This window comes from Pinus tabuliformis, chromosome 2_2, assembly GCF_031772625.1.
Source record: "Pinus tabuliformis cultivar Carrire ecotype Pingquan chromosome 2_2, CPIR1, whole genome shotgun sequence".
Lineage (NCBI taxonomy): Eukaryota > Viridiplantae > Streptophyta > Pinopsida > Pinales > Pinaceae > Pinus > Pinus tabuliformis.
In genome coordinates this window covers 482901497-482925975 of record NC_142300.1, presented here as the reverse complement: position 1 = coordinate 482925975, position 24479 = coordinate 482901497, and the positions used below count along the sequence as shown (strand labels likewise).

The 24479-nt window shown below is 33.7% G+C and overlaps 1 long non-coding RNA gene across 2 annotated transcripts; it reads right to left on the bottom strand.

The window, feature by feature from the left end:
- Positions 1–20586: 20586 nt before the first annotated feature.
- On the bottom strand, positions 20587–23897 carry LOC149193454 (uncharacterized). Of its 2 annotated transcripts, none has more exons than XR_016254456.1 (2): positions 23409–23897; positions 20587–21367 (listed from the first exon to the last, which is right to left on the bottom strand). It is a non-coding gene; the product is annotated as an uncharacterized LOC149193454 (long non-coding RNA). The 2 variants fall into 2 exon arrangements; XR_016254457.1 differs by having other exon boundaries at positions 20587–21288.
- Positions 23898–24479: the final 582 nt, after the last annotated feature.

Sequence of the window (24479 nt, the reverse complement as noted above, 5' to 3'; positions counted from 1 at the left end):
TCTCACAAGCTCTTATATGCTAATAGTTTTCCAAAAGGATGATAATCTTATTGGGTGAAAACATGACAAAGTATTGGTTGAAATGTTTTCTTGAGTAAGAGTTTTTTTTCAAATTAAACATATTTTTTTACTAAAACATTTAGAAATTTATTGCTTCAATAGGGGTAGAAACTTGAAAAGTTTGAATATCATATACCAGACTTACTACCATGGATTCATCTTCGAATCTAGTCTGTGATCATATAAAAATTGTAACTTTCCATTAAGAATTTCTACTTATTAATAATTTTGTTCTAAAATTTATCCCTTTAAGATTATAGTATTCTTAAAATCACCTAAAATGAAAATTCAATGTCATCTAGATCACAATTTGGTAACAAAATAATATAGCGCACTTCCCCATACTCCCCTCTTCTAATGGGTATTTTTATTGTTCTTAGTGAATGATCACAATTAAAAGTTTTATGCTTATAGAAATATGTTAACATGACACCATTTTTTCATTTGATTATATTTCAATAAATAATTAAAAAGAGTGATTAAATATGAAAAATCACAAATTATAGTCTTGGCACTATTGTAATTCGTGTAGATGGTGAGCATATACTTTTTCCTCCTAAAACGAATAACCATCTCTAAAATACTAGACATTGACATATGCTACTATGTCTAAAAATAATCTTCTTAAATTCACATATGCTACTATGTCTAACAATAATCTTCTTAATAAGGTATTAAGATGCCAATATAAATATAAATTAATTATGTGCATATATTGGTTCTGCCTATCCCTAGTATGGCTTGTGTCAAGTATCCAAGCAGCCACCACTGCAACGATATCAGTGTCCGATAATTAACGTCTTGTTTTATGTCATCAAGTGCAACTCGAATGACTTACAGATTTATGTCATGAAGAGGATTTTGCATGAAAGTGAACTTGTCCCTTTCCTCTTGCTTCATAATACATGCCCCCCATATCCCACCCTTGTGATCTTAAATACATTTTTTATTTATAAAATTAATTAAAATAAAAAATTATATATATATATATATATATATATATATATATATATATAATAAAATTGAAGACTAAATATTAATAGAATATTAAAATTAAAGCTGTTAAAAAACAAAATGATGTATATGTTTTATAAATATGATAATGAAAATATGAGATTTTATATTTTTTAAAGTTGAATTTTTTGAAAGTTATATAAGTATTGTGAATTTTGATATAGTAAAAAATATAATTGTAGAAAACTATTTTGTACTTTGAATAACATTTAATATGTCAAATCAACATTAAATTAAATCCTTGACTATATAAAATTATGTAAAAATTAAGTGACTTGTTTTCGTAACACCTACAATGTATACATTTTTTAACAAAATTATATTAGCATGATTTACTTGACTTTTCTTCCCAACACCTAACTAGTGTTCAATGTATACATTTTTAAACAAAACTATATAAACATGATCTACATAAAATGTAATTGTATGCATGCTTATTCTTCCTTTTCAATTTAGCCAATTAATATTTAAATTCCATATCATACACCTTTATGTTCCCAATAAATTTCCCACATATTTAAGTAAAATGAAAATTAGAGATAGTGAGGATCTAAAGAGAATTAGAAATATCCAAGATCCAAAGAGAGTGTAAATAATTTTTTTATCATTTTTAATTCTATAAATTTTATGCTATTAATTTTTTTTTAAATACTTTTAGAATTGTGAAAAGAAAATTTAAATATATATTTTAGAAGAAAGTAAATAAAGAATATAATATGAAATCAAAAAATATGAAAGTCATAAGACATTAGATAAATCAACATAGATTCGTCTTAATTCTAGATCTACAAAGTGCAGAGAGAAATGAGATCTCTCAAGGTGCAAATCACTTTTTTGAGTGCAAAACTTGAGGAAAGGTTTGCACCTCGAGAGATTTAATCCCTCTTAATGCTTGAAAGATTTATAATTAAGATGAATTTAGACCGGTTATATATATATCTATATCTATATGTATGTATATATATATATATATATATATATATATATATATATATATATATATATATATATATATATATATATATATCACTTCTTTTTTTTCGAGTCAAAATGTTTACATATTATAACATAACATAACAAGGTGTTACAACATATCTTCCATATTGGTCTAGAGAGTGCCTCATGGTGCAAGAATTCAATGATGAACCCATAAACATCATATCAACCACTTGAAATGATAGAGATGAAGGGGTTTCCTCCTTAGCAAGTTACATTTGTAGAAGATTCTATAGAAGGGGGTCAATATTTAAAGTCTACAAAACCTTAATTGAGTTATGTTGATGATGATGATTAATGTCCACTAATACATATATCGTCTACTGGACCTTAAGAAGCTAAGAGATTAATCAAAATTCTTTAATATTTTACTTCTATGCTTAAAAATTGATGAGAGAAGTGTTCCAAGATCACCCTAATTTTTCTAACTTAAAGGATCAAGAAGGTTGGTAGTGCAAGAAAAATATTTTGAAAAGTAGATTGAACATAAGTATAAGATGGACAAGCTAAGAGAAATGGATTTTCATCATCCACCCTCTTAGTATAGTAGAGGTGATAGACTCTTTCATCCCATGGTGTTTTGGTAATTGGTCAATGCGTATGCTCAATATGAAACTCATGAGAATTAGTTAGTATCTTATCAATGTTCATTTTCTTCTTAACACTAGTCAAGATAGATAAATATATATTTTTTATTTTATTTTTGAGATCGGGGTTGATCACCTCCTTATAATATCTTCATTTCTTTTTTCCCTCTAAGTCTTTATCACCCCACATTTTCCCCTTAAATTTTGAAGTAATAACATTTTTAATGTCCTTATTATACAAAAATGATCACATCCTTTATCTCCCAATGGTCTAGCCAAGATTGGACATCTTTATGTCATCCTCACTTTACCCAAAGGTGGGGGTTTTGGCTAGACTTGGAAGAAATTTTAGTAAACCTCTTAGCTTGCATGTTGTATAGCTTCTTCTTATACATGAGATGCATATTCATCATTGTGCTTTCAATGGGTGAAAGGCTTGCTTCAATAGGTGTTGAAAATAGCAACAAGAAATGTTAAAAATAGCATCTAGAAATTCCAATCTAATTTGTCCTCGAATTAAATTGTAATTATTATCTCATAGCAACTTGTAATAGTTAACTAAGTTAAATTGACTTAGTTAACTTGGGAATTTTGAGTTCAAAGTCTACCTGGAGTCATGTAAGTTTGATCCCTAATTTTTAGGGGTCTAGATTGAGTTTATTTGAGTTTTAATTAGATAACTCAGTTTGGTTGAGTTATAGACAGTTAAACTAGTTGTAACTATTGGTGGAACTAGTAGAGGTCTAGTAGTGAGTTGGTGCACTGGTGCATCCTTAGTGCTAATCTAGCTAACTAAAGAGTCACTCATGAGAAACTCATGCATGTTAGATCAGAGAAAGACCCAATTGAGACTAGAGTGCAGTGACAGTGTACTATCAATTGTATGATTTTCCAAGTTGTACAAATCATGCATGCATTCAAAGAAGGACCTAGTTTTGGATTGTGCAGAGATGGATGAAAGATTTCCCAAGTAAATATGGTTTGATCCTCATAGGAATTGCGCAAGGAAATAGGGGCTTGGAGAGTAGCAAAATAGGCTAAGGTTTGGATTGAGCTAGCTTGTGAGCAAAGAGTTGATTATACTTGTGCGGGAATTGTTCTAGTGAGAACAAGCTTTGTATTTTCACTCAGGTTTCTGATTAATGCAAAATAGATAGTAGGGGCTTTGAGTTGTGGCTTTCCTCGAATAAATATTGTGTTATGTGCCATTTATTATCTTCCTCTTGTTGATTATTTTTTTCATCAATCATTGGTTTTTGTTGTTTAAGGAGTAGAGTAGATTCTTGTCTTGTGTTTTAGTACATTACATGAGTTGTGAATCTACAGGAAAATCTACATGGTATCAGAGCTGAAGAGAATATACTAGAGGAGATTTCAAAGTTTTGAGTTTTGGATTACAGGTGAAATTCAAATTTGCAATACATACTTCAGGATCGGAAAATGGCTTTCTATGCCTTGGAAGGAAACTCGAATTATATAGCCTGGAAGGATAGGATGGAGGCTGTGCTGGAGGATAATGGCCTCAAGGAATTCATTGAGAAACAAATTCCTAAGCCTTCAACATCAGATGCAAAGATTTAGCTGAATGGAAGAAGTATGTGGAAAGGGCGAGGTGAATTATCCTTGAGGGAGTTTGAGACCACATTGTCTCAAGTCTCCATGGCAAGGAAACTTCGTATGCCATGTGGAAAGCATTAACAAACATATTTTAGAACAACAGTGACCATAGAAATTTGGCACTAAAGGCCAACTTCGAAAAATCAAGATGGAGACGAGCGACTCAATTCCAAATTACTTGAACAAGTTCACCCATTGTCGAGATGAGCTTGGAAGTGTTGCAATCATTGTTTCCAAGGATGATATGGTGAGCCTAGCTCTTCTAAAACTTCTAAAGAGTTGGTATAGTTATCAGGACTCTGTCAATGGGAGGGAGAAGTTGCCAGATTAGGAACGACTGTGGTCGGAATTGGTACAAGAGGAGTTTCGACAGAACACCAAAGATGGGACCTCTTCCAAAGAAGTGGAAGAGGATTTTGCCTTAGCAAGTAAGGCAAAGAAGGCCAAGGGAAATAAGTCCCAAGGTGAGGTGGGCGATAAGAAGATGGAATTGTCGAAAGTCCAGTGTTTTCACTGTCATGAGCACGAGCACTATGCCACAAATTTCCCACAGAAGAAAGCAAGTAAAAAGGAGACTGGAGTAGCTGCAGCATATGAAGCTCTAGCTTCACAATTCGAACTTGATTTCACTCTCATTGAATGTATGGCCAACACTATCATGGGAGGCATGTGGTATCTTGACAGTGGTGCCTCGTTCCATATGACGAGGAACAAAGATCTCTTTATTGATTATGAGGAGAAAGACCTCAAGCAAAACATAGATTTTGGAGATGACGGGAGGTATAGAGCTACCGGGATTGGTACAGTTACCTTTTAGAGGGAGTCTGGATTCCCTATCAAAACCACAGATGTGATGTATGTTCTAGGACTAAAGAAGAATCTTGTTTTAGTCGCAGTATTATAAGACCATGGCTATGATTTGATTTTTAGTAAGGGAAAGGTTTTCCTTAGACACATCGCCACAGGACAGGTGAAACAGATAGATGCATGAGTCAAGAACTTGTATGCTCTTGAAGTTCAGGATGCATGCAAAGCCTTGAGGAGCAAGGAAAAGGTTAGAGACTTGGTGGTTGAGAGGGAGAGTGAATTACCTCTCAACATGCAGCCCCAAAAGAAGCCTCAAAATCAGTCTCAGACAATTGTGGAGAAACCACAATTGGAGAATAAAAGAGGAGACCGAGTGGAGAGATCCACTCAAGAAGACAAGAATAAGCCTCAGAAGTCGTCTCAGACAATTGTGGAGCAACCACAATTGAAGAAGCAAAGAGTATACTGAGTGGAGGCATCCACTCATGTAAAGACCTCCATTAGGGGAAAATTTCAAGCCAGGTGGGTAGAGGGAGCATATGCAGCCATACCTCCTGGTGAGATGTGGGGCAATATGAAGTGAGAGTCCCAAGAGTACTGAAATTGGGCAGGGTCCAAAGTACATAGTAGCGGGAGGAATCAGTAGAAGTTGACGCAGTCAAAGATCAGAGTGACAAAGGCTAGAGAAGTTAGATACTAAAGAGTGCAAAGAAGAGTTGATAACAGTGCAGAAAGGTAGAGTCAGCAAAAACACAATGTTTTCAGTCAAAAGAGGCAGTAGCAGTGAGAGACTTTAGTGAAAGATGCACCATACTGATTCAAGTTGGATATTTTTTTTGTTTCAAGAGTTGTTGTAGCAACAACACTAGAGAGAAGTGTTGCATGCAGAACATTCCAAAGGTTCAGGATCGAGATAGAGTTTAATTCCTCTCTTGTTGAGAGGGATTGTTGAAAATAGCAACAAGAAATGTTAAAAATAACATCTAGAAATTCCAATTTAATTTATCCTTGAATTAAATTGAGAATTAAATTGTAATTCTTTTCTCATAACAACTTGTAATATTTAACTAAGTTAAGTTGACTTAGTTAGCTTAGGAATTTTGACTTGGGAGTCTAGCTGGATTCATGTAAGTTTGATCCCTAAGTTTTAGGGGTCCAGATTGAGTTTATTTTAGTTGTAATTAGATAACTCAATTTGACCGAGTTATAGACAATTAAAATAGTTCTAACTATTAGTGGAAGTAGCAGAGGTATAGTAGTGAGTTGGTGCACTTGTGCATCCTCAATGCCACTCCAGCTAACTGAATATTCACTCATGAGGAACTCATGCATGTTAGTTTAGAGGAAGACCCAATCAAGACTAGAGTGAAGGGACAGTGTACTATCAGTCGTATGATTTTCCAAGTTGTACAGATCATGCATGCAATCAGAGAAGGACCTAGTTTTGGATTGCGTAGTTATGGAGGAAGGATTTCCCAATTAAATATGGGTTGATCCTCACAGGAATTGCGCAAGGAAGTAGGGACTTGGAGAGAAGAAGAATAGGCTAAGGTTTGGCTTGATCGAGCTTATGAGAAGAGAGTTGATTATACTTATGCATGAATTGTTTTAGAGAGAACAAGATTTGTATTTTCACTTAGATTTTTTATTAATGCAATATAGATAGTCGGGGGTTTGAGCTATGGATTTCCCCGGATAAATATTATGTTATGTGACATTTATTGTCTTCCTCTTGTTGATTATTGTTTTTCATCGATCATTGGTTTCCATTGTTTAAAGAGTAGAGTAGATTCTTGTCTTGTGTTTTAGTACATTACATGAGCTGTGAATCTACAGGAAAATCTACAATAGGGACAATAAGGTATGGATTATTTCCTTTAATCTTGAGATTGTATGTTATAAAATGATTTTGGATCTATTCAATCTTCCTCCACGACTCCCTAGAGATACAACAACCCAAAACCTCACATCCATATAAAATAATAGGAGTGATAAAAGTCTCAAAGAGGAGTTCTTTTAATCTCATATCCAAATATTTGTTGACTTGCATTTTTTTAAGCCCACAATAAGCTTTTTGTCCTCCATTTATCCTTACATACTTTGATTAAGGGTGTTTTGAAAGCTTGATCACGTGTTTAATTCAAAATATTTGAAATACCTTAATTAAGGGGTTATAAAATCCTCAATCGAGGTACTGTTGGATTAAATATAATTGATTTAAGATTTTGTGAAAATATATATATATATATATATATATATATATATATATATATATATATCCCCGACTTATTTTTTTCAGTCCCACAAGTAAGCTTCCTATCCTCCATTTATCCTTGTATACCTTGATCAAGAGTGATTTCAAAGATTGATCACATGCTTAATTCAAAATATTTGAAATACCTTAATTAAGGGATTATAAAATCCTTAATTGAGGTATTGTGGGTTAAATATAATTACTTGATTTGTGGTTTTGTGACAAATTATACACACATAAAGATTAGATTTTCTAACACAATTATTTCAAAAATGTTGAGGTATTACTATAACTTAAAAACACCAAAAAGTTAATGAATTTTTACATCAAACAAAATTTAAAATAAAAAATTAAAAAAAATTACATGATTGAACTGTCAACTCACTTGGCTATTATGTCTAAAAAAATAAGAATAAAAAGTAAAAATATGTCAAATCTAATACTAAACCATATTCTAGTCAAAAATCATGGAGTGGTATCTTAGAAACTACAAAAGAATATATGATCACCAAAAGGTTGACGAAGATGAAGTTTCAGAAAAGGATAGAGTGATGATGAGACAAAGATGAGTAGAATTGAGAGAACAATGTGAATAAAATATAGGTCAACCCATTTTTCAACCTTTCGTGCATATAATTAGAGAGTCTTTGTGGCATCTAATTGAGGGAAATATATGTGATTAGACCACATAACCTTATTGTATATTATATTCATAGTTTTGATTCTTACTCTACTTTATATAAATTATATGTAACACATATGCCTACAAAATTGACTGCAATATGTAGGGATACAATTTAATACATCACAAGGCTCCATTACCTCTTAGGTTTCAACAATAACTAGAAGTTGTACTAGTTTTGAATGGGTAGATTTTCTTTTAGAAATTTTAAATGCAAACATAGAAGAAGAATTTAGGGACCTAGCCCTTCACCGGATAGTTAGTGAGCATTTTAATAATAAAATGAATTTATTTTATGAGTAAATTTTAGTGATTATGTAAGCTTAAACCTTACAAGGATTGATATATACAAAAAATAAAAATAGAAAACAAATTTGTTGGGTTTTCAACATGCTAAACATGTAAAGGTACATGAGAATGTATCAAAAACATTTTCTTCACTTGGAAAATAAATATATATAAAAACACTATCCAAGTTGCTTATATGAGAATGTTGGGTCCCTATAATACTAGTGATTACCCCATTACTATTGTAGTTATACCTCTTATTAATATTGTTGTGCCCCTATTGCCCCCATATTGTTATTACTGTGCCCCATAGAATCCCTCTATTGTTATTTTTGTGGCTTTATATTATTATTGTTAGGTCGGCTGGATTATATTGTGACTCCTTAGACTCCTATATATATAAAGGAGGTTTTGTCATTTGAATCATCCAAGAATTGTTCATTTATGTAATGTAAAGGAGGTTTCCCCCTCGAAGAGGCTGAATTCTAAGGCGTTGATCTATCTTTTCTATCTTTTCTTGAGCTGGTTTCATAACATTTGGTATCAGAGCTTTAGATTCTAGGGTTTCGCTGCTCCAAATAGGTCATCGTGGCATTTTCGCTATAACTTTTTTTCTGCGATGTTTCAGAAGTTCCAAAAAAAACCCATTTGAGAAGAAATCGCGTTGAACCTCAGGTCCAAATTTCAGAGCTTTTTAAGCTATATTTGCGGGGATATGATCTGAGGAAGTTGGTCTTTTTGCAGACTCCTGAATTACATTCCAAACAGGTGACCTAGGGAAAATCATCATAACTTTTTTCTGAGCTTCGGATTGAAATTTTGTAAGAAGGTACAGAAAGAGGACGGACTGTAGTTTTCTTGTATATATTTTTTAGAGTCAAAGGTCGTAACAGTGACACATAGCACTTCATAAAAGTTTGCTCTACTGAACTAGTCTATAATCAGGTCACTGCGGGAGATTGTGCATAACTCTTTCTTGGAGAATCCAATTTGGATCAAACTAGTGGCATTGGAAAGAGGACATAGAAGGCTACTACAGATCACAATTTTAGAACTGGATGATTCGAAATTACATAGATACATCAGATTCAATATCAGGCTTCTACAAAGTGAAAAAAGGTGTGTAGTTTTTTTTTTTAATTTTTGCGTAAGCTTGGTTTGAAGGAATTCAAAGGGCATAGTAAAGCATTATTATCGGTAATTGATGCCCCGAAGAAAGAAAATGCAAACACCTCGTAAGAAACCTGAAAGCTCTAGCATGACTTATGAAGAAGAGGAAAAAAATGCAACAAGATATAGCAAAATTACGAGACCAAGTGCAACAAGTGTCACTTGCACAAAAAGGAACAGAATCTAAGATGGATGGTTTAAAGAAAGATGTAGAAGCTAATATGGATGGTTTAAAGAAATGCGTAGAAGCTAAGATGGATTGTTTAAAGAAAGACGTAGAAGCTAAGATGGACGATTTGAAGATAGATTTGAAGACAGACATGGAAGAATTGAAGAAGTTGCTACAAGAAAGGGTCACTAATGGTGAAAGGGTAGTAAAGGAAACTCATGATGAGAACAAAAGACATGTTAATCATGATTCCATAGACTCTGATGTTGGATCGAAGACCCACCATATTCCAAAAATCGATATGAGGAAGTTTGATGGCAAGGATCCCGCAACATGGATATTACAGATGGAGCAATTCTTCGATCTCAATAATGTGCAAAACACACAAAAGGTACGTATGGAAACTTTATATTTGGAACCAAATCAGTTTGTATGGTATCAATGGCTTTGCTCTCGTAAAAAATTTATCACTTAGGCAATTTTTATGGAAGAATTGATAGCACATTATGAGGATACAAAAAGCAACACTTTTTTTAGCCAATTGATAAGTTTCAAACAAAAGGGTTCAATAATGGAGCACATTGAGGAGTTCCAAAAATTGAACATAAGGGTAAAAGATATTCCAGAGGAGCATAGGATTGATGTGTTCATAGGGTCTTTAAAGGATAATATCCAACATGATGTTCACCTTTGGGAACCTGATTCATTAGAGAAGGCATTCAGGTTAGCAAGAAAAATGGAAAGAAAAATTATGGCAACCAGGAAGCATATCACTCACAACTATAAAGACGGAAGTGTTGTTGCCCCTAGTCTTCCACAACCTATAAGGTTGACACCACAACAATTGGAAGAAAAAAGAGCAAAAGGGTTTTGTTATAGTTGTGATAGCAAATACACTAAAGGTCATAAGTGTACTGAGAAGAAATTATTCTACATAGATTGTGAAGAGGAAGAAGAAAAGGAGCAAGAAAGGTCAAAAGAAGAGGATATACTCCAGGAACAAAGCCTAGATGAAGAACAAATAAATCCGACCATATCTTGTAATGCATTGGTGGGAATTACCACTTCTCAAACCATCAAGATAGAAGGACAAATCAAGAAGAAAAAGGTAATAGTGTTGATTGATTCAGGAAGCACCCACAATTTTATTCATTTTAAGGTAGCAAAAGAATTGAATTGCTTCCTATATTCAGCACCAGAGTGTCAAGTGATGATTGCAAATGGAGGAACAATAAATTGCTTTGGAAAGCGCCATAGTATCAAGCTATCCATGGGAAAATATGTATTGACTAGCCCAATGCTTTCCATTCCAATGGGAGGTGCTGATGTTGTACTAGGAGTCCAATGGCTACAATCCTTGGGTACAATAGCTTTTAATTTTCAAGAACTTTTCATCAAATTTTCTACGGAAGGAAAGGGAGTTGAATTAAGGGGTATTGCAAAGAAACCAGGAAAGATAATCAGCTCTAATAGTATGACAAAGCTTCTAAAAAAGGAGCAAAGAGGTGTAATTGCACAATTATGTTCGCTAAATGTTTCCACATCGGAATCATCTATTTCTCTAGATCTCCAAAAAGTCCTGGACAATCATTCCAAGGTATTTGAGACTCCCAAAGGTCTCCCACCTATGCATGATCATGATCATGCTATTCATCTGATTCTAGGAAGTGTTCCTCCAAACATCAGGCCGTACAGATATCCCTATGTCCAAAAGAGTGAAATTGAACGTATGGTTGCAGAAATGCTAGAGGCTGGTATAATTCAACCGAGTCAAAGTTCTTTCTCTGCTCCAGTAGTATTGGTGCACAAGAAGGATGGATCATGGCGTATGTGTCCGGATTATAGGGAGCTCAACAAGCTCACTATTAAAGATAAGTTCCCCATTCCTGTCATTGATGAATTACTGGATGAATTGCATGGATCAATTTACTTCACCAAGTTGGATCTTCGTTCAGGATATCATCAAATCAGAATGAAGACTGAAGACATTACGAAAACAACATTTAGAACTCATGAGGGTCATTATGAATTTTTGGTCATGCCTTTTGGCCTTACCAATGCACCTTCAACATTTCAAGGTTTGATGAATTCAATTTTCAAACCATTCCTTAGAAAATTTGTGTTAGTATTTTTTGATGATATACTAATCTACAGCAAGTCTTGGAAGGATCATGTTGAACATGTTGACAGGGTGCTACAACTATTGGAGGAGAAACAATTATATGCAAAAAGATCCAAATGTTTCTTTGGAGTCCAGGAGGTGGAATAGTTGGGTCATATTGTATCTCATGAAGGAGTTAAGGTAGACCCTAGCAAAATTAAAGCCATTAAGGAATGGAAAATCCCCACATCCATAAAGCATCTGCAAGGATTTCTCGGGTTGACAAGGTATTATCGCAAGTTTGTTAAGAATTATGGGAGAATAGCAGCACCCCTAACAACATTATTGAAGAAAGATTCATTTTCATGGACTCCGGAAGCAACAAAGGCATTTGAACATCTTAAAGAGGCAATGTGCCAAGCACCGGTCTTAGCTACACCGGACTTCACAAAAACCTTTATTGTGGAATGTGATGCTTCAGGAAATGGAATTGGTGTTGTTCTAATGCAAGATGAAAGACCCATTGCTTTTGAAAGTCGTCCAATCAAGGGAAAGTTTTTAAGAAAAGCTATTTATGAGAAGGAAATGTTGGCAATACTCCATGCACTTAAGAAATGGCAACCCTACCTAATGGGAAGACACTTCAAGGTAAAAACGGATCATGATAGCCTTAAATACTTTTTAGAACAAAGATTATCCTCTGAAGAGCAACAAAAGTGGGTCACAAAAATGTTGGGTTATGACTTTGAAATCATCTACAAAAAAGGGAAGCAAAATGTGGTGGCAGATGCACTCTCAAGAAAGGATGAGGATATGGAAGCATTGTTGTGCGCCATTTCTATTATCCAACCCGATTGGATAAATGAAGCAAGGGAGGAATGGAAGAATGATGAAGAAGTGTGGGCACTTATTCGAAAGTTACAACAAGATTCCAGTATGTCTGATACATTTAGCTGGCAAAATGATTCGTTATGGTACAAAGATCGCTTATACCTCTGTAAGAATTCCCAGCTAAAACAAAAGATTCTTATGGAATTGCACACTTCTCCCTTAGGAGGGCACTCAGGATTTCTAAAAACTTACCACAGGGTTAAGAAGGAATTTTTTTGGGATGGCCTTAAATCAGATATTCAAAAGTTTGTGGCGGAATGTTTGGTTTGCCAACAAAATAAAGTTGAAACAATTAAGACACTGGGTCTATTACAACCTTTATCCATTCCAAGCCAACGTTGGGAGGAGGTTTCAATGGATTTTATCACAGGTTTACCCAAGTCTGAGGGAAAGAGTGTCATCATGGTGGTAGTTGACAAACTTACCAAGTATGCACACTTTTGTGCATTATCACATCCATTTAAAGCCAGTACAGTTTCTACTGCATTTATGGAAACAATTCAAAAGCTACATGGAAACCCAAAGATTATTGTAAGTGACAGAGATCCCATTTTCACTGGAAATTTTTGGACAGAATTATTTTCTTGTCTTGGTACTCAGTTAGCTCATAGCTCATCTTATCATCCTCAATCTGATGGGCAAACTGAGATAGTAAACAAATGTTTGGAAGGATATCTTCGTTGCTTTGTATCTGATAAACAGAAACAATGGGTCAAATGGTTGCCTCTGGTTGAATGGTGGTATAACACTTCCTTCCATACAGCAACAAAAATGACCCCATTTATGGCACTTTATGGGTATCAACCACCATCCATCACATCATATTTAAGAGAAAATTCTAAGGTTTAGGTAGTCGAACATCACATTGAACATCAACAACAAGTCCTCCAACTCTTAAAGGATAACCTCGTGTTGGCACAAAATAGAATGAAACAACAGGTAGATCAACATCGCAGTGAAAGAAGTTTTGATGTAGGTGATTGGGTATTCCTATGGCTACAACCATATAAGCAAATGTCCCTCAAGCAAGCTAAGAAGGATAATAAATTATCACCAAAGTATTATGGTCCGTACAAGGTGTTGCAAAAGATTGGTACTATGGCATACAAATTGGAGCTTCCTGCAGCTTCTCGATTGCACCCAGTTTTACATGTTTCATGTTTAAAGAAGGTTATAGGTGACAAGCTCCCAGTTCAAACAATATTGCCATAACTTGACAAGGAAGGAAAAATTATATTGGAACCGGAAGCAGTCATAGAAACAAGAACTCGACAGCTACGAAATCGATCAATTTCAGAGTATCTTATCAAGTGGAAGAACTTATCCGCTGAAGATTCCACATGGGAGGATGAAAATTTTATGCAGAAGTATTCAGAACTACTCAAGCGTTGAGGACAACACTTTTTTGAAGGAGAGGGGCATGTTGGGTCCCTATAATACTAGTGATTACCCCATTACTATTGTAGTTATACCCCTTATTAATATTGTTGTGCCCCTATTGCCCCCATATTGTTATTACTGTGCCCCATAGAATCCCTCTATTGTTATTTTTGTGGCTTTATATTATTATTGTTAGGTCGGCTGGATTATATTGTGACTCCTTAGACTCCTATATATAGAAAGGAGGTTTTGTCATTTGAATCATCCAAGAATTGTTCATTTATGTAATGTAAAAGAGGTTGCCCCCTCGAAGAGGCTGAATTCTAAGGCGTTGATCTATCTTTTCTATCTTTTCTTGAGCTGGTTTCATAACAGAGAGCTAAAATTAAATGTTGAGGATGATGTCAAAATTACTCCATGTTCTAAGAATTGTGAAAGCATACTAAATCCAGGGTCTATATAGATGAAAACAATGAACATGCTTGATGAGCTATAATTTGTAGAAAACCCTATTAATATAAGACTTCTAGAAGGCATTAGAGAGAAGGTGGTTGAATTTTTGGAAACCCACTTTTACGTTGTACTAGATTGCAAACATTTTTTGCACTGACACTTATGTAGAGGCATGTATGATGAGCATTGTAAGCACATTATGGAGATCGCAAAATTTGAACTATTTCATTAATTTCAAGAAAGCAATCCCAATGTCAAGATTTCCATTGACATGTTTTTTAAATTGAAAGCATGGTGTATTGGGCTAAATAGAGTGTGTAACAATTGTAGTTGTCAATACCATGTTGAATTTTATCTCTATTATGATATTTTTGTAGATTTATGCAAGAGGCACTTGCATGATGACCCTCCCCCAGCAACACGTGATTTTATTTCAATGATATTGTCCATAAGAAAGATCAAAGATGTGGTTTTTTAGTAAAACATGTGTAGGTGGAAGAAGATGCCTTGAATATGGTAATTTCACATTGTTTAATAGGCATTTTCTTATGGATCTCACACACCTTGTTATATGTTATTGTGGTCAGGTAGAGGACATATGAGTATGTTACTATGAACATTTACTCTTCTTTAGGTGTAACCTCTAAGAGATTGACTTGCTTGAGGGTGATATCCCTATTTCAAAATTCATGGGGAAATTTCAAAACCAGATTAATAAATATAGGAAACATTCCGATATGTCTAGGTCGAAAGTTTCCCAATTCATAGAGTTTCATGTGCTATTTAAGTTAGGCATAGTCTTATTAGTGGTAAAATATGGTAATAAATACACATTTTCTCCCCAATGAGAGATATATAGTGAGTATGATCATTTTGACCAAGTACTTTATGTGTAGTTTCCACATAGATGTTTTTTATAGTATTGTGCATTAAAATTAATTTTCTATTGGTTGATGACTTGTATGCACATGCATCTATATTCATTCATGTGTTTTATATACATGCATATGTGAATGTTGATGGGAGGGATGTCACTCTAGAATCATGTGATGTGATCAAGTATCATTTTTATGTTAGTGATGATCAAGAGCATGACACATTTTTTGTTCATGATTGCTTTGTGTTTATTTATGAATAATTCAAAAGGAACATGATAGCATTTAGCAAACACCATATTTGATCTAATGGGTCTATGAGGCCTTTAAAATCAATGCACTCATTTTATTTGTAGAGTTGGATTCATATGAGGTAGGAGTTTGGCCTAACAAGAGCTTTTTCCAAATAGGGTGTGGAAAGAGTGTACATGATGATGTGGGTGCTTGTGTGAAATGAGAATTCGAGAGGTATCAAATAAGCCATGATGTAGTTCAATTAAAATAATTTGCTAAGCAGTCAATTGGTGTAGGTTGCATTTAGGGAATGACTCTCTCAAATAGGAAAGGCCAATATGCAAGCAAGAGACTATAATATGAAAACTAAATCTCAAATTTTTTTATATAGTTTGAAACACATGGTCAATAAATAAAAATTAAATTTTATATTTAATATGATGCAAGGTCATTTGCAACGTTCCACTTCATGATGTTAATAGATCCATGCCTTAGTATTTTGTAACTATACCTCACAAAAATTACACTCTATATTACGAGTAAAGACATGGGTGACATCTTTGTCATTGAGACACAAAAAAATGCATGCTTTTGTCGTTTTTAAATTAAAGCTAAGGGACGTGCACTTATGGATGCGAAAATCATGGATATATAAAACAATGGAAATATGCCCCTCTTAATCCAAACGGTCCATTTTTAATACCAACATAGAAAGAGATGCATAGTGAAGATGTTATGGTTTTGCTAGATCATGGTTAAGTTTAGAGAAAGCACGTGACTTTATTAATGGATTGTTACATATCAATGGTGTTTTTATTGGCCTCTTCAACTTAATATTCAAACTTTCAATATTGAGAAAACATATATTAATTAATATTTTGAATTGTGTTAATAAGTGATGTTTTTTTGTAATTGCACCACAAGGTAATGAAAAGAAGATATCATAACGCTATTTAATGTAATGCACATATATAAATAAAAAATTTAATATAATCATTTTTTTTTGTGAATTGAAGCACATGTATTTCATATGCAAAAAGAGGTTATTGTTGAAAATGGCAACAAGAAGTGCTAAAAATAGCAGTTTGGGTACCAGTGCTAGATTGGGCAACAGGGAATGAAAATGGAAGTGCTAAAAATAGCATCCTATTTTTAGTAGTTCAGTATGGATTCCTATTTTAGTTAGTCCCTGGACTAGAAATAGGAAGTAAAATTCGAATTTGATATTAACAGCAGTTTGTAAATTAATTAATTAATTCATCTTGAGTTAATTAGTTAAGGAAAATTAAACTTGAAGTCTATGTGAGGACATGCAACAGTTTCTCTATTAATTGATGAATTTATCCATCATTTAAAGAGATAAGGATGAGTTGTAATATTGAGTTGTAATTAGTTGGCTTAGTCAACTGAGTCAAGTCTAGTTAGATTAATTTAACAGTTTTTTAAATTAATGAGAGTTCAGTTAGTTAATGCTTGCGTGCATGTAACTACTGTATTTCAAATAACTGAGTATTCACTCATGGACAACTCATGTATGTTAATTCAGACAGAGACCCAGTTGAGATCAAAGAAGGGACATTGTACTATTAGTTGGATGAATATTTTCCTTATAAAGGAAGCTCATCCATGATGAGGATTTATCTCGTTTAGGACTGCGCAGTTGGATCAGAGGTTGGTGAGTGTGTGAAGAGGCCAATTCACACAAGTGGTTGCACTAGACCCCAATCAGAATTGCGTAAAGAAATGGCTTGGAGGGTAGACCAAAGGTTAGATAGAGGCCTTTGACTATCTATGAGCAGCAGAGGTATTGCAGAGAGAGAAATATAGCTTTTGAGTTGATTCTTTTTGTAATACTGGCTATATTTCCACTTGTATGATAATACAGAGTTGGGATTTTAGGCTGAGGCTTTCCTCGGGTAAATTCTTCTGTGTTATGTGTGATTTATTTCTCCATATCAGTTATATGTGTTCTTATTGATGTTGCTCATGTTCGATTAAGCTTCCGCTAAATTGTTTGTAAAAGTAGATCAAGTGTTTTTCTTTAGTACATTGCATTACCAGGTGATCTATAGGTGGGAATTTCTACAGTTATGAAGTTTTACTTACAGATCCCACCCAGTAATGCATACTAGAAAAAGGAAATAACCTAGAAACCCAAGTACAACAAATCCAAAGAGCCTAATGCTCAATCTAGTTCATCAAGGCATAGTTATACTATCATTTCCATACTAGATACATATTGGATAGAATGAGACTAGGCCCACAAATACATATTCTACATTGATCGTAAAGATTTAACCTATAAACATAAGAGACCATCAAGTTCATCATAAGGAAGCAGAATTCGAAACCAAACCCTGCATTAGCAAAGCACACCTACAAACATATAACATCACCATCCAGAACTCTTCGGAAATTGATTTCAACAAAAGAAATCATGCTTCCAAGCAAGACCCAGTGCCATCAAATCAATTAAAACACATCTCTAGGGATATATAACATCACAGCCTAGGTACAAAACCCAGAGGACAATAGGAACATGTATCTTCTAATGGGTAAAACAAGCAAGAAGTGCTCATTATACATAGATCAACCACCAAACATATCCCCACCTTCCCAATTCAGAATCTAAAGACACCAATAAGAACATAGAGCCATCCATAAAAGCACAAAGTCTCCCATAAGCACACTTAATCATATATGATACTAGCTAATTTGATGCCATGTCAAAAAAACATAATAAAGAACCATACCCTCACTATCCTAATTGAATAACTAGAGAAAAAATAGGAACAGAGGACCATCCATCTAAAACAAAGCCATCCATAAACACAGAGTGCCATAAAAATACCAACTAATCCACAACTAGCTCAAAATCAAAAGCATAACATAGGAGCCTCTCTCCATAGTACAAACGAGCATGCCAACCAAAAGTATGTTCTTTAATAAATTATGCTTGGACAAAACATACTGAGGAACCCAGCCAAAAATCCAAGAAGTCATACCTGAGTGGTTTCATTGGAGAGCAACCTAATTTGACTGCAAAAAATAACCATGATAGTTTGCCATCTTTGTTCATGGTCTAAGGAAGAAATGGTAGCCAATGCCTGAGCACTAGAGCCTGAAGGATCTGTGAGGTCACCAAAGGTAGAATCACTCACAAGAAATCCCTATACACAGGCCAAATGAGAATCCATATTGTTTAAACAAAACCTTTGATTTTAGAGCATGTGTTCAATGTCTTCTCGTGAGGAGAAAACATTGTAATTTTCAACTTGCTTGTCTTTGAAGACCAACCACAACAAGGTTGACATGTGTAGCTGTAAAGCAAGAGAATTCAGAAATGTGGCTTTCAACTCCTTGATTTTCCAAGATCAGGAATTCATTTCCTTTTCACATCTTCACTAATCAATTCAAAATCTGTATGATATGGGCGATCTCCTCCATCATGACTTTCCAATACTTTAATTTCTTTCCTCACCTCTGCAAGAACTGCATTAAAGAGAGTAGCCATTGAATCATACGAAAAAGGATGAAATCTCTTTCACCCCAGAGTAGAATTTCCTCCTCCACCACGCCTGCTACTCATTCTCGACCTAGGAGGCATCAATACTACAAATAGAAAACACTTGGCACAACTAGTAAAGGACCCACATCCTATAAAAAAAAAAAAGGAATAAGGACTTGAAACAACATCCTGAACCCCAGACATAAAATCCACTATATCATCACCTAATTGTCAAACTAATGGTTCAAAATTCACCAAGTTATCAAACTCCCTACAATCAAGAACCATGACCCACCAGACCCTACAATGCCCTAAAACAAAGAAAGAGTTACCTATGCAGCAATACAAAACAAAAATGCATATATAAGGCACTTTCAGCATAGTTGTATTAGTTAGCAAACAACGAAACAAAATTCAACAGAAAATCAACAAGAAAAACTTCCTCCTACTCCAAACAACAAACACTTTATAATTCAGGACCTGACAATAGTTAAGACTCAGAGACACCCAACAACCATTACACACCCTCAAGGACTAGAGAATTAACTCTGACAGAATAAGTGGATATAAAAGATGAGTTGACCAATGAAACCCAAGATGCAAGATCAAAAACTCAAGTACTATATAAGAAACAAGTCAGAGCTTTCTGACCAACACAATACTAAGACAGAGGTCGCACACCTGAAAGCATATAACACCACGAATACAATTCTTCAACAACAAAACTCTGAACCACATAAGACTGCAGACCATCCAAGCAACTGAAAAGTAACAACCGGAGGTGGTGGAGAGCTTGCCCTCACCATCACACACACTTATCTCTCCATATGCCAAAACCAACCGAGACAGTTTCATTTAAAGAAGACGACACCACCTATAACCTTGTATGCATCTACTAGGTGATGCTACGAATGACCTATGCTTCTTAAATCAACTTGTACACTTGGAAAGAGAAAAGCACAACCTCTAACAAATCCATCACATTAAGAATAATACCCCATTAAAAAATCAATACAATCGTATTAAAATAGAGATTACACATGTTACATTAAATATATAACTATGATGAATCATTTTTTCCAAAAAACTGAAAAAAATACACTAATTAAATTATTTATTAAAAAATTATGGTTAAACACATGATATTAATAGTTTAAATACAACTTAAAAATAAAAATAAAAAAATTAACCCAAAAAAATAAAATTTAACCATAAACACAATATGATATTTATGATATTAGTAGTTTAAATACAATTTACAAAAAGATAAAAGATGACCCAAAAAAATAAAAATTTAACTATAAACACAACATGGATAATTACATTTCTCTAATCCATTAACCAAACGAATAAAGTATCAGCCAATTTTGATGTTGAACAAGTTGATGTTAGAATAATTAACTTTGTAGGGGAAGAAATAAAAGCGTTCCTTGTTTTTAGAATTGAATAAAATAAAATAACATAAAATGGAAAGTTACAATTTTTAACATAAAAATTAAGTGCAATTGAACATTTTATGCAATTCTAATATTTTATGAATCAAATTCATGATTTCTGCTTTTGAAGTCCTTAACATAAAACCTCTAAATGCCATTGTAACATCTTATGAATCGATTTCGATTCACATGCCGCACATGCAATTCAACTTGTATGGTTTGTATCCATGGCAGCGACAATAGCTGTGGCCATTGTAATTGCTGAAACTTTTCATTGCACAAAGAAGCTAGACTCCAATCATAAAGAATATGGTGATCATCTATAATTTGGCTGCAAGTTGTCGTCATACCTTATGAAGCTGAACAATCCACATAATCCATGGACTCTGGTTAGGTGATAAAAGCAGGAACGCGGAGGCCTATTGTCCTTCAAAAAGGCCATCACATCCGATCCAACTGTATTGCTCTCCAACTAAGCCATAATTAACTCAGAGCACATATGCTAGCGGATGATATTTGGTGGAGAAAACGCGCTATAACACTGGCTTCCATAAATATATCCCAAAATCAGGGTTGGAAGGTCCCCTTTCGCCATTAACCTTTCCTCATTGCACACTTTGAATCTTTCTCATAACTTTATTTAATGGGAAGAATTCCATCACAGTTGAAACTTTTTTTAACAGGAAGAGTTCCATTATGATTGAAACACTGGGAATTATTGACCTCAGCTTTAATCCGCTACAGGGTTCTATTCCAAAAGCATGGTCTAATTGCACACAATTTCAATGGATCAAAACTTCACAATTCAATTCTTTTAGGGGATGAACTCCAACTTATTTGAGACACTGGAACCAATATAATTTAAACAGATATGAGGAAACCAATCTAGTAAGAATGCTGAGACACAGGAACAAATATAATTTAAACAGATATAAGGAAACCAATCCAAGAATGCAGAGGATTTATTCACTTTATGATAAAGTAAAATACAGCTAGTAAGAATGCAGAGGATTTATTCGTTTAGTAAGAATGCAGAGGATTTATTCATTTTGTGATAAAGTGAAATACAGTTATGAGATTACAATCTTATAAATTTATTTTAATCGTAGATTTAACAAGGGATCAAATTTTTTAGGTGTAAACCTATTTTAGAATGCAAAAAACAGTGTGTAATTTATTATTGTTTAAATTGTATTTTTGAATATTAAAGAGATTACATAACATGTATTGGGCTATTTTATCAGCCCACATTAAACTTGTTTTTTATTATTAATATATTTTTAAGTATACATCAATATTAATTTATATTAAAATATTTTATTCATAAAACACGTGGGATATTTTATTTTATACAACATTAAAATAAAACAAAATTAACTTTTTTTTATAGATATATATATGAAATTAATATTAGATGTTAAAATATTTTTGAAAAATATAAAGTTTAAACATTTTACTCACATTTTTTTTAATTCTAATTACTTTACATGAAATTGTATTAAGTCATATAAACAGCTAATAAAATATGCATATTATAGGAGACAATTCTTTTCTATTTACATAATATTTTATTTTTATTATAAAACAGAGGTACTTACATATTACCTTCACATTGAATTGTAAAATAAAATTCTAAACTCCCAGGTCTGAAGTATTATAGCAAAAACAAAAAATACTAAGTCATAAAAATTTCACCAATAATCCTCCTACCCAATCCAAATATTGCTTATAAACTTTAGTCTCTTTTCAAAATGCCAAATTTTGTGCCATACATAACTTATTTATAAGGTCACTTCTAGATGCTTTTGTCCGAACCAAAGTGAAAACCCAAACCACTTATACTTCTAGGAATGCTCTCAAACACAAATATGGCTTCTTTTTTTAGCTGATCTATACTATACTATACTATACTAGTATGCAAATACAAGTATTTTTTTTAGGGATTGAGGTTTCCAATCCCTTTTGCAACTGTACTGTACTAGTGGTAAAGTTGTTCAAGCTTGCACAAATTCGTAATGACTTTGAGATATCTTTCACCTGAAGCTGTTTCTACTTATTCCACAGAAATTACTAACAAGTTATCTGCAGTAAACCCACACATATTGGCAATGGCTTCAATATGCAGTCTTCTATTGGCTCATCTTATCTTTGCATTTTTAATTTCAGATTTATTATTGGCTTAGATTTGATTCAAGATTATCTTTATTTTGATGGTATATTTCATAATATTTTAGGAATGGGATGGACGAGAGGACAAAAGTGAAATCTAACTGTTTAGTCAGATCTTCAATTGTAGATTTCATAATAATTTAGAAATTAGATAGAAAATAAGACTGTTCAGTTAAATTTCCAAAATATTCTGAAATCTACCATCCAATTAGACTCAAATCTATCAAAATGTTGAAAGCGATAACTGAGAGAGAAGATGGAATAATTCCATTTGGAACACTACAGCTATATGAGTCCTGTGAGGTTTAGATCCATTGAAGGTGCGTGCATTTAGAGTACGAACAGCATATAGACTACGAACAGTATAGCAATTTAAAATTTGTAAAATTTCCAAAATATTCTTAAATCTACAATCCAATTACACTCAAATCTATCAAAATGTTGAAGGCCATAACCGAGAGAGAAGATGGAATAATTCCATTTGGAACACTACAGCTATATGAGTCCTGTGAGGTTTAGATCCATTGAAGGTGCGTGCATTTAGACTACGAACAGCATATAGACTACGAACAGTGTAGCGGTTTAAAGCTTGAGGTCAAATATCTCCATCGACTTTAACTCACCAAACTATACTGAATTTTTCCCGTCAAAAAAATTATAAGAGAGATTCAAAATGCGCAACAAGTAAAGTTTTCAGGTGAAAGAGTAATTCCCAACCTTAATTGATGAAAATTATGTGCCACTCAGCCTTTTATTATGTTTTCTGCAACAAGGAGCATTCCACGAGCATTTGCTCTCTGAGTTAGCTGCGGCCCAGCTGGAAAGATATCGAGTTGGATCAGATTTGACCGTCTTTTTGAAGGACAGAAGAACCTCAACGTCCCTACTTTTATACCCCTCCTCAGCGTCCGTTGCTGAGTTTTCTCCCACTGGAAATTCCAGCTAAGAAGAATCATATAGAGATGATCAGAAAAATCATGTTCTGAAGGATGGAAAATATGGGGGCTCTGGTTGATGCTATGGCCAAACGCCACACCACACAAACAGCATCTCTATCCATTTCTCTCGGTGGAACTAAAAGTTGTTTCAGCCTGCGGGTTGTGCTTTTCCGCCAGAAACGAATGGTCCATAGGTATATAGGGATATGATTTCACCCGGAAATTAATGGTCCATATCGATTTGCAACAGCTGGAACGCATAAACAGATTTGTCATGACCCAAAGTAACGTGCAATGGTCAGATATTCTGAGTGAAAGGTGTAATTATTGATCAAAAGGTTCTTTCGAAGGTGGTGGTCACTTTCCTTCCTTTATTCCTCATTTGTGAGGGGCCACCGCTGGGTCGATAACGGTTAGAAGCATTTAAGACAAGGTCTTTTCTAAAACGACTAAATTTATTAACATTAAGAAGTAAATTTATTGAACATTCAGAAAAGTTTTACGAAGTAAATTTATTGAAATTAGCTTTATAAGTTAAAGTTTTATGAAAAGTTCTAAGAAGTAAATTTATTAAATGTAGTTTTATAAGTTAAAGTTAGAGGAGTGTAGTTATTCTATGTCTCACGGGTTTTGAGGTATTTTAGAATTTTGAAAAACTTTGCAGTGGCTTGTATTTAATGTTGATACTTAAAGTTAGAGGAGTGTAGTTATTCTATGTCTCAAGGGTTTTGAGGTGTGTTAGAATTTTGAAAAACTTTGAAGTGGTTTGTATTTAATGTTGAGTTTTGTTGCACTGAAATGGACTTTTTGAACTTATTTTAAATAATTTATATATCATTAATTAAAATAA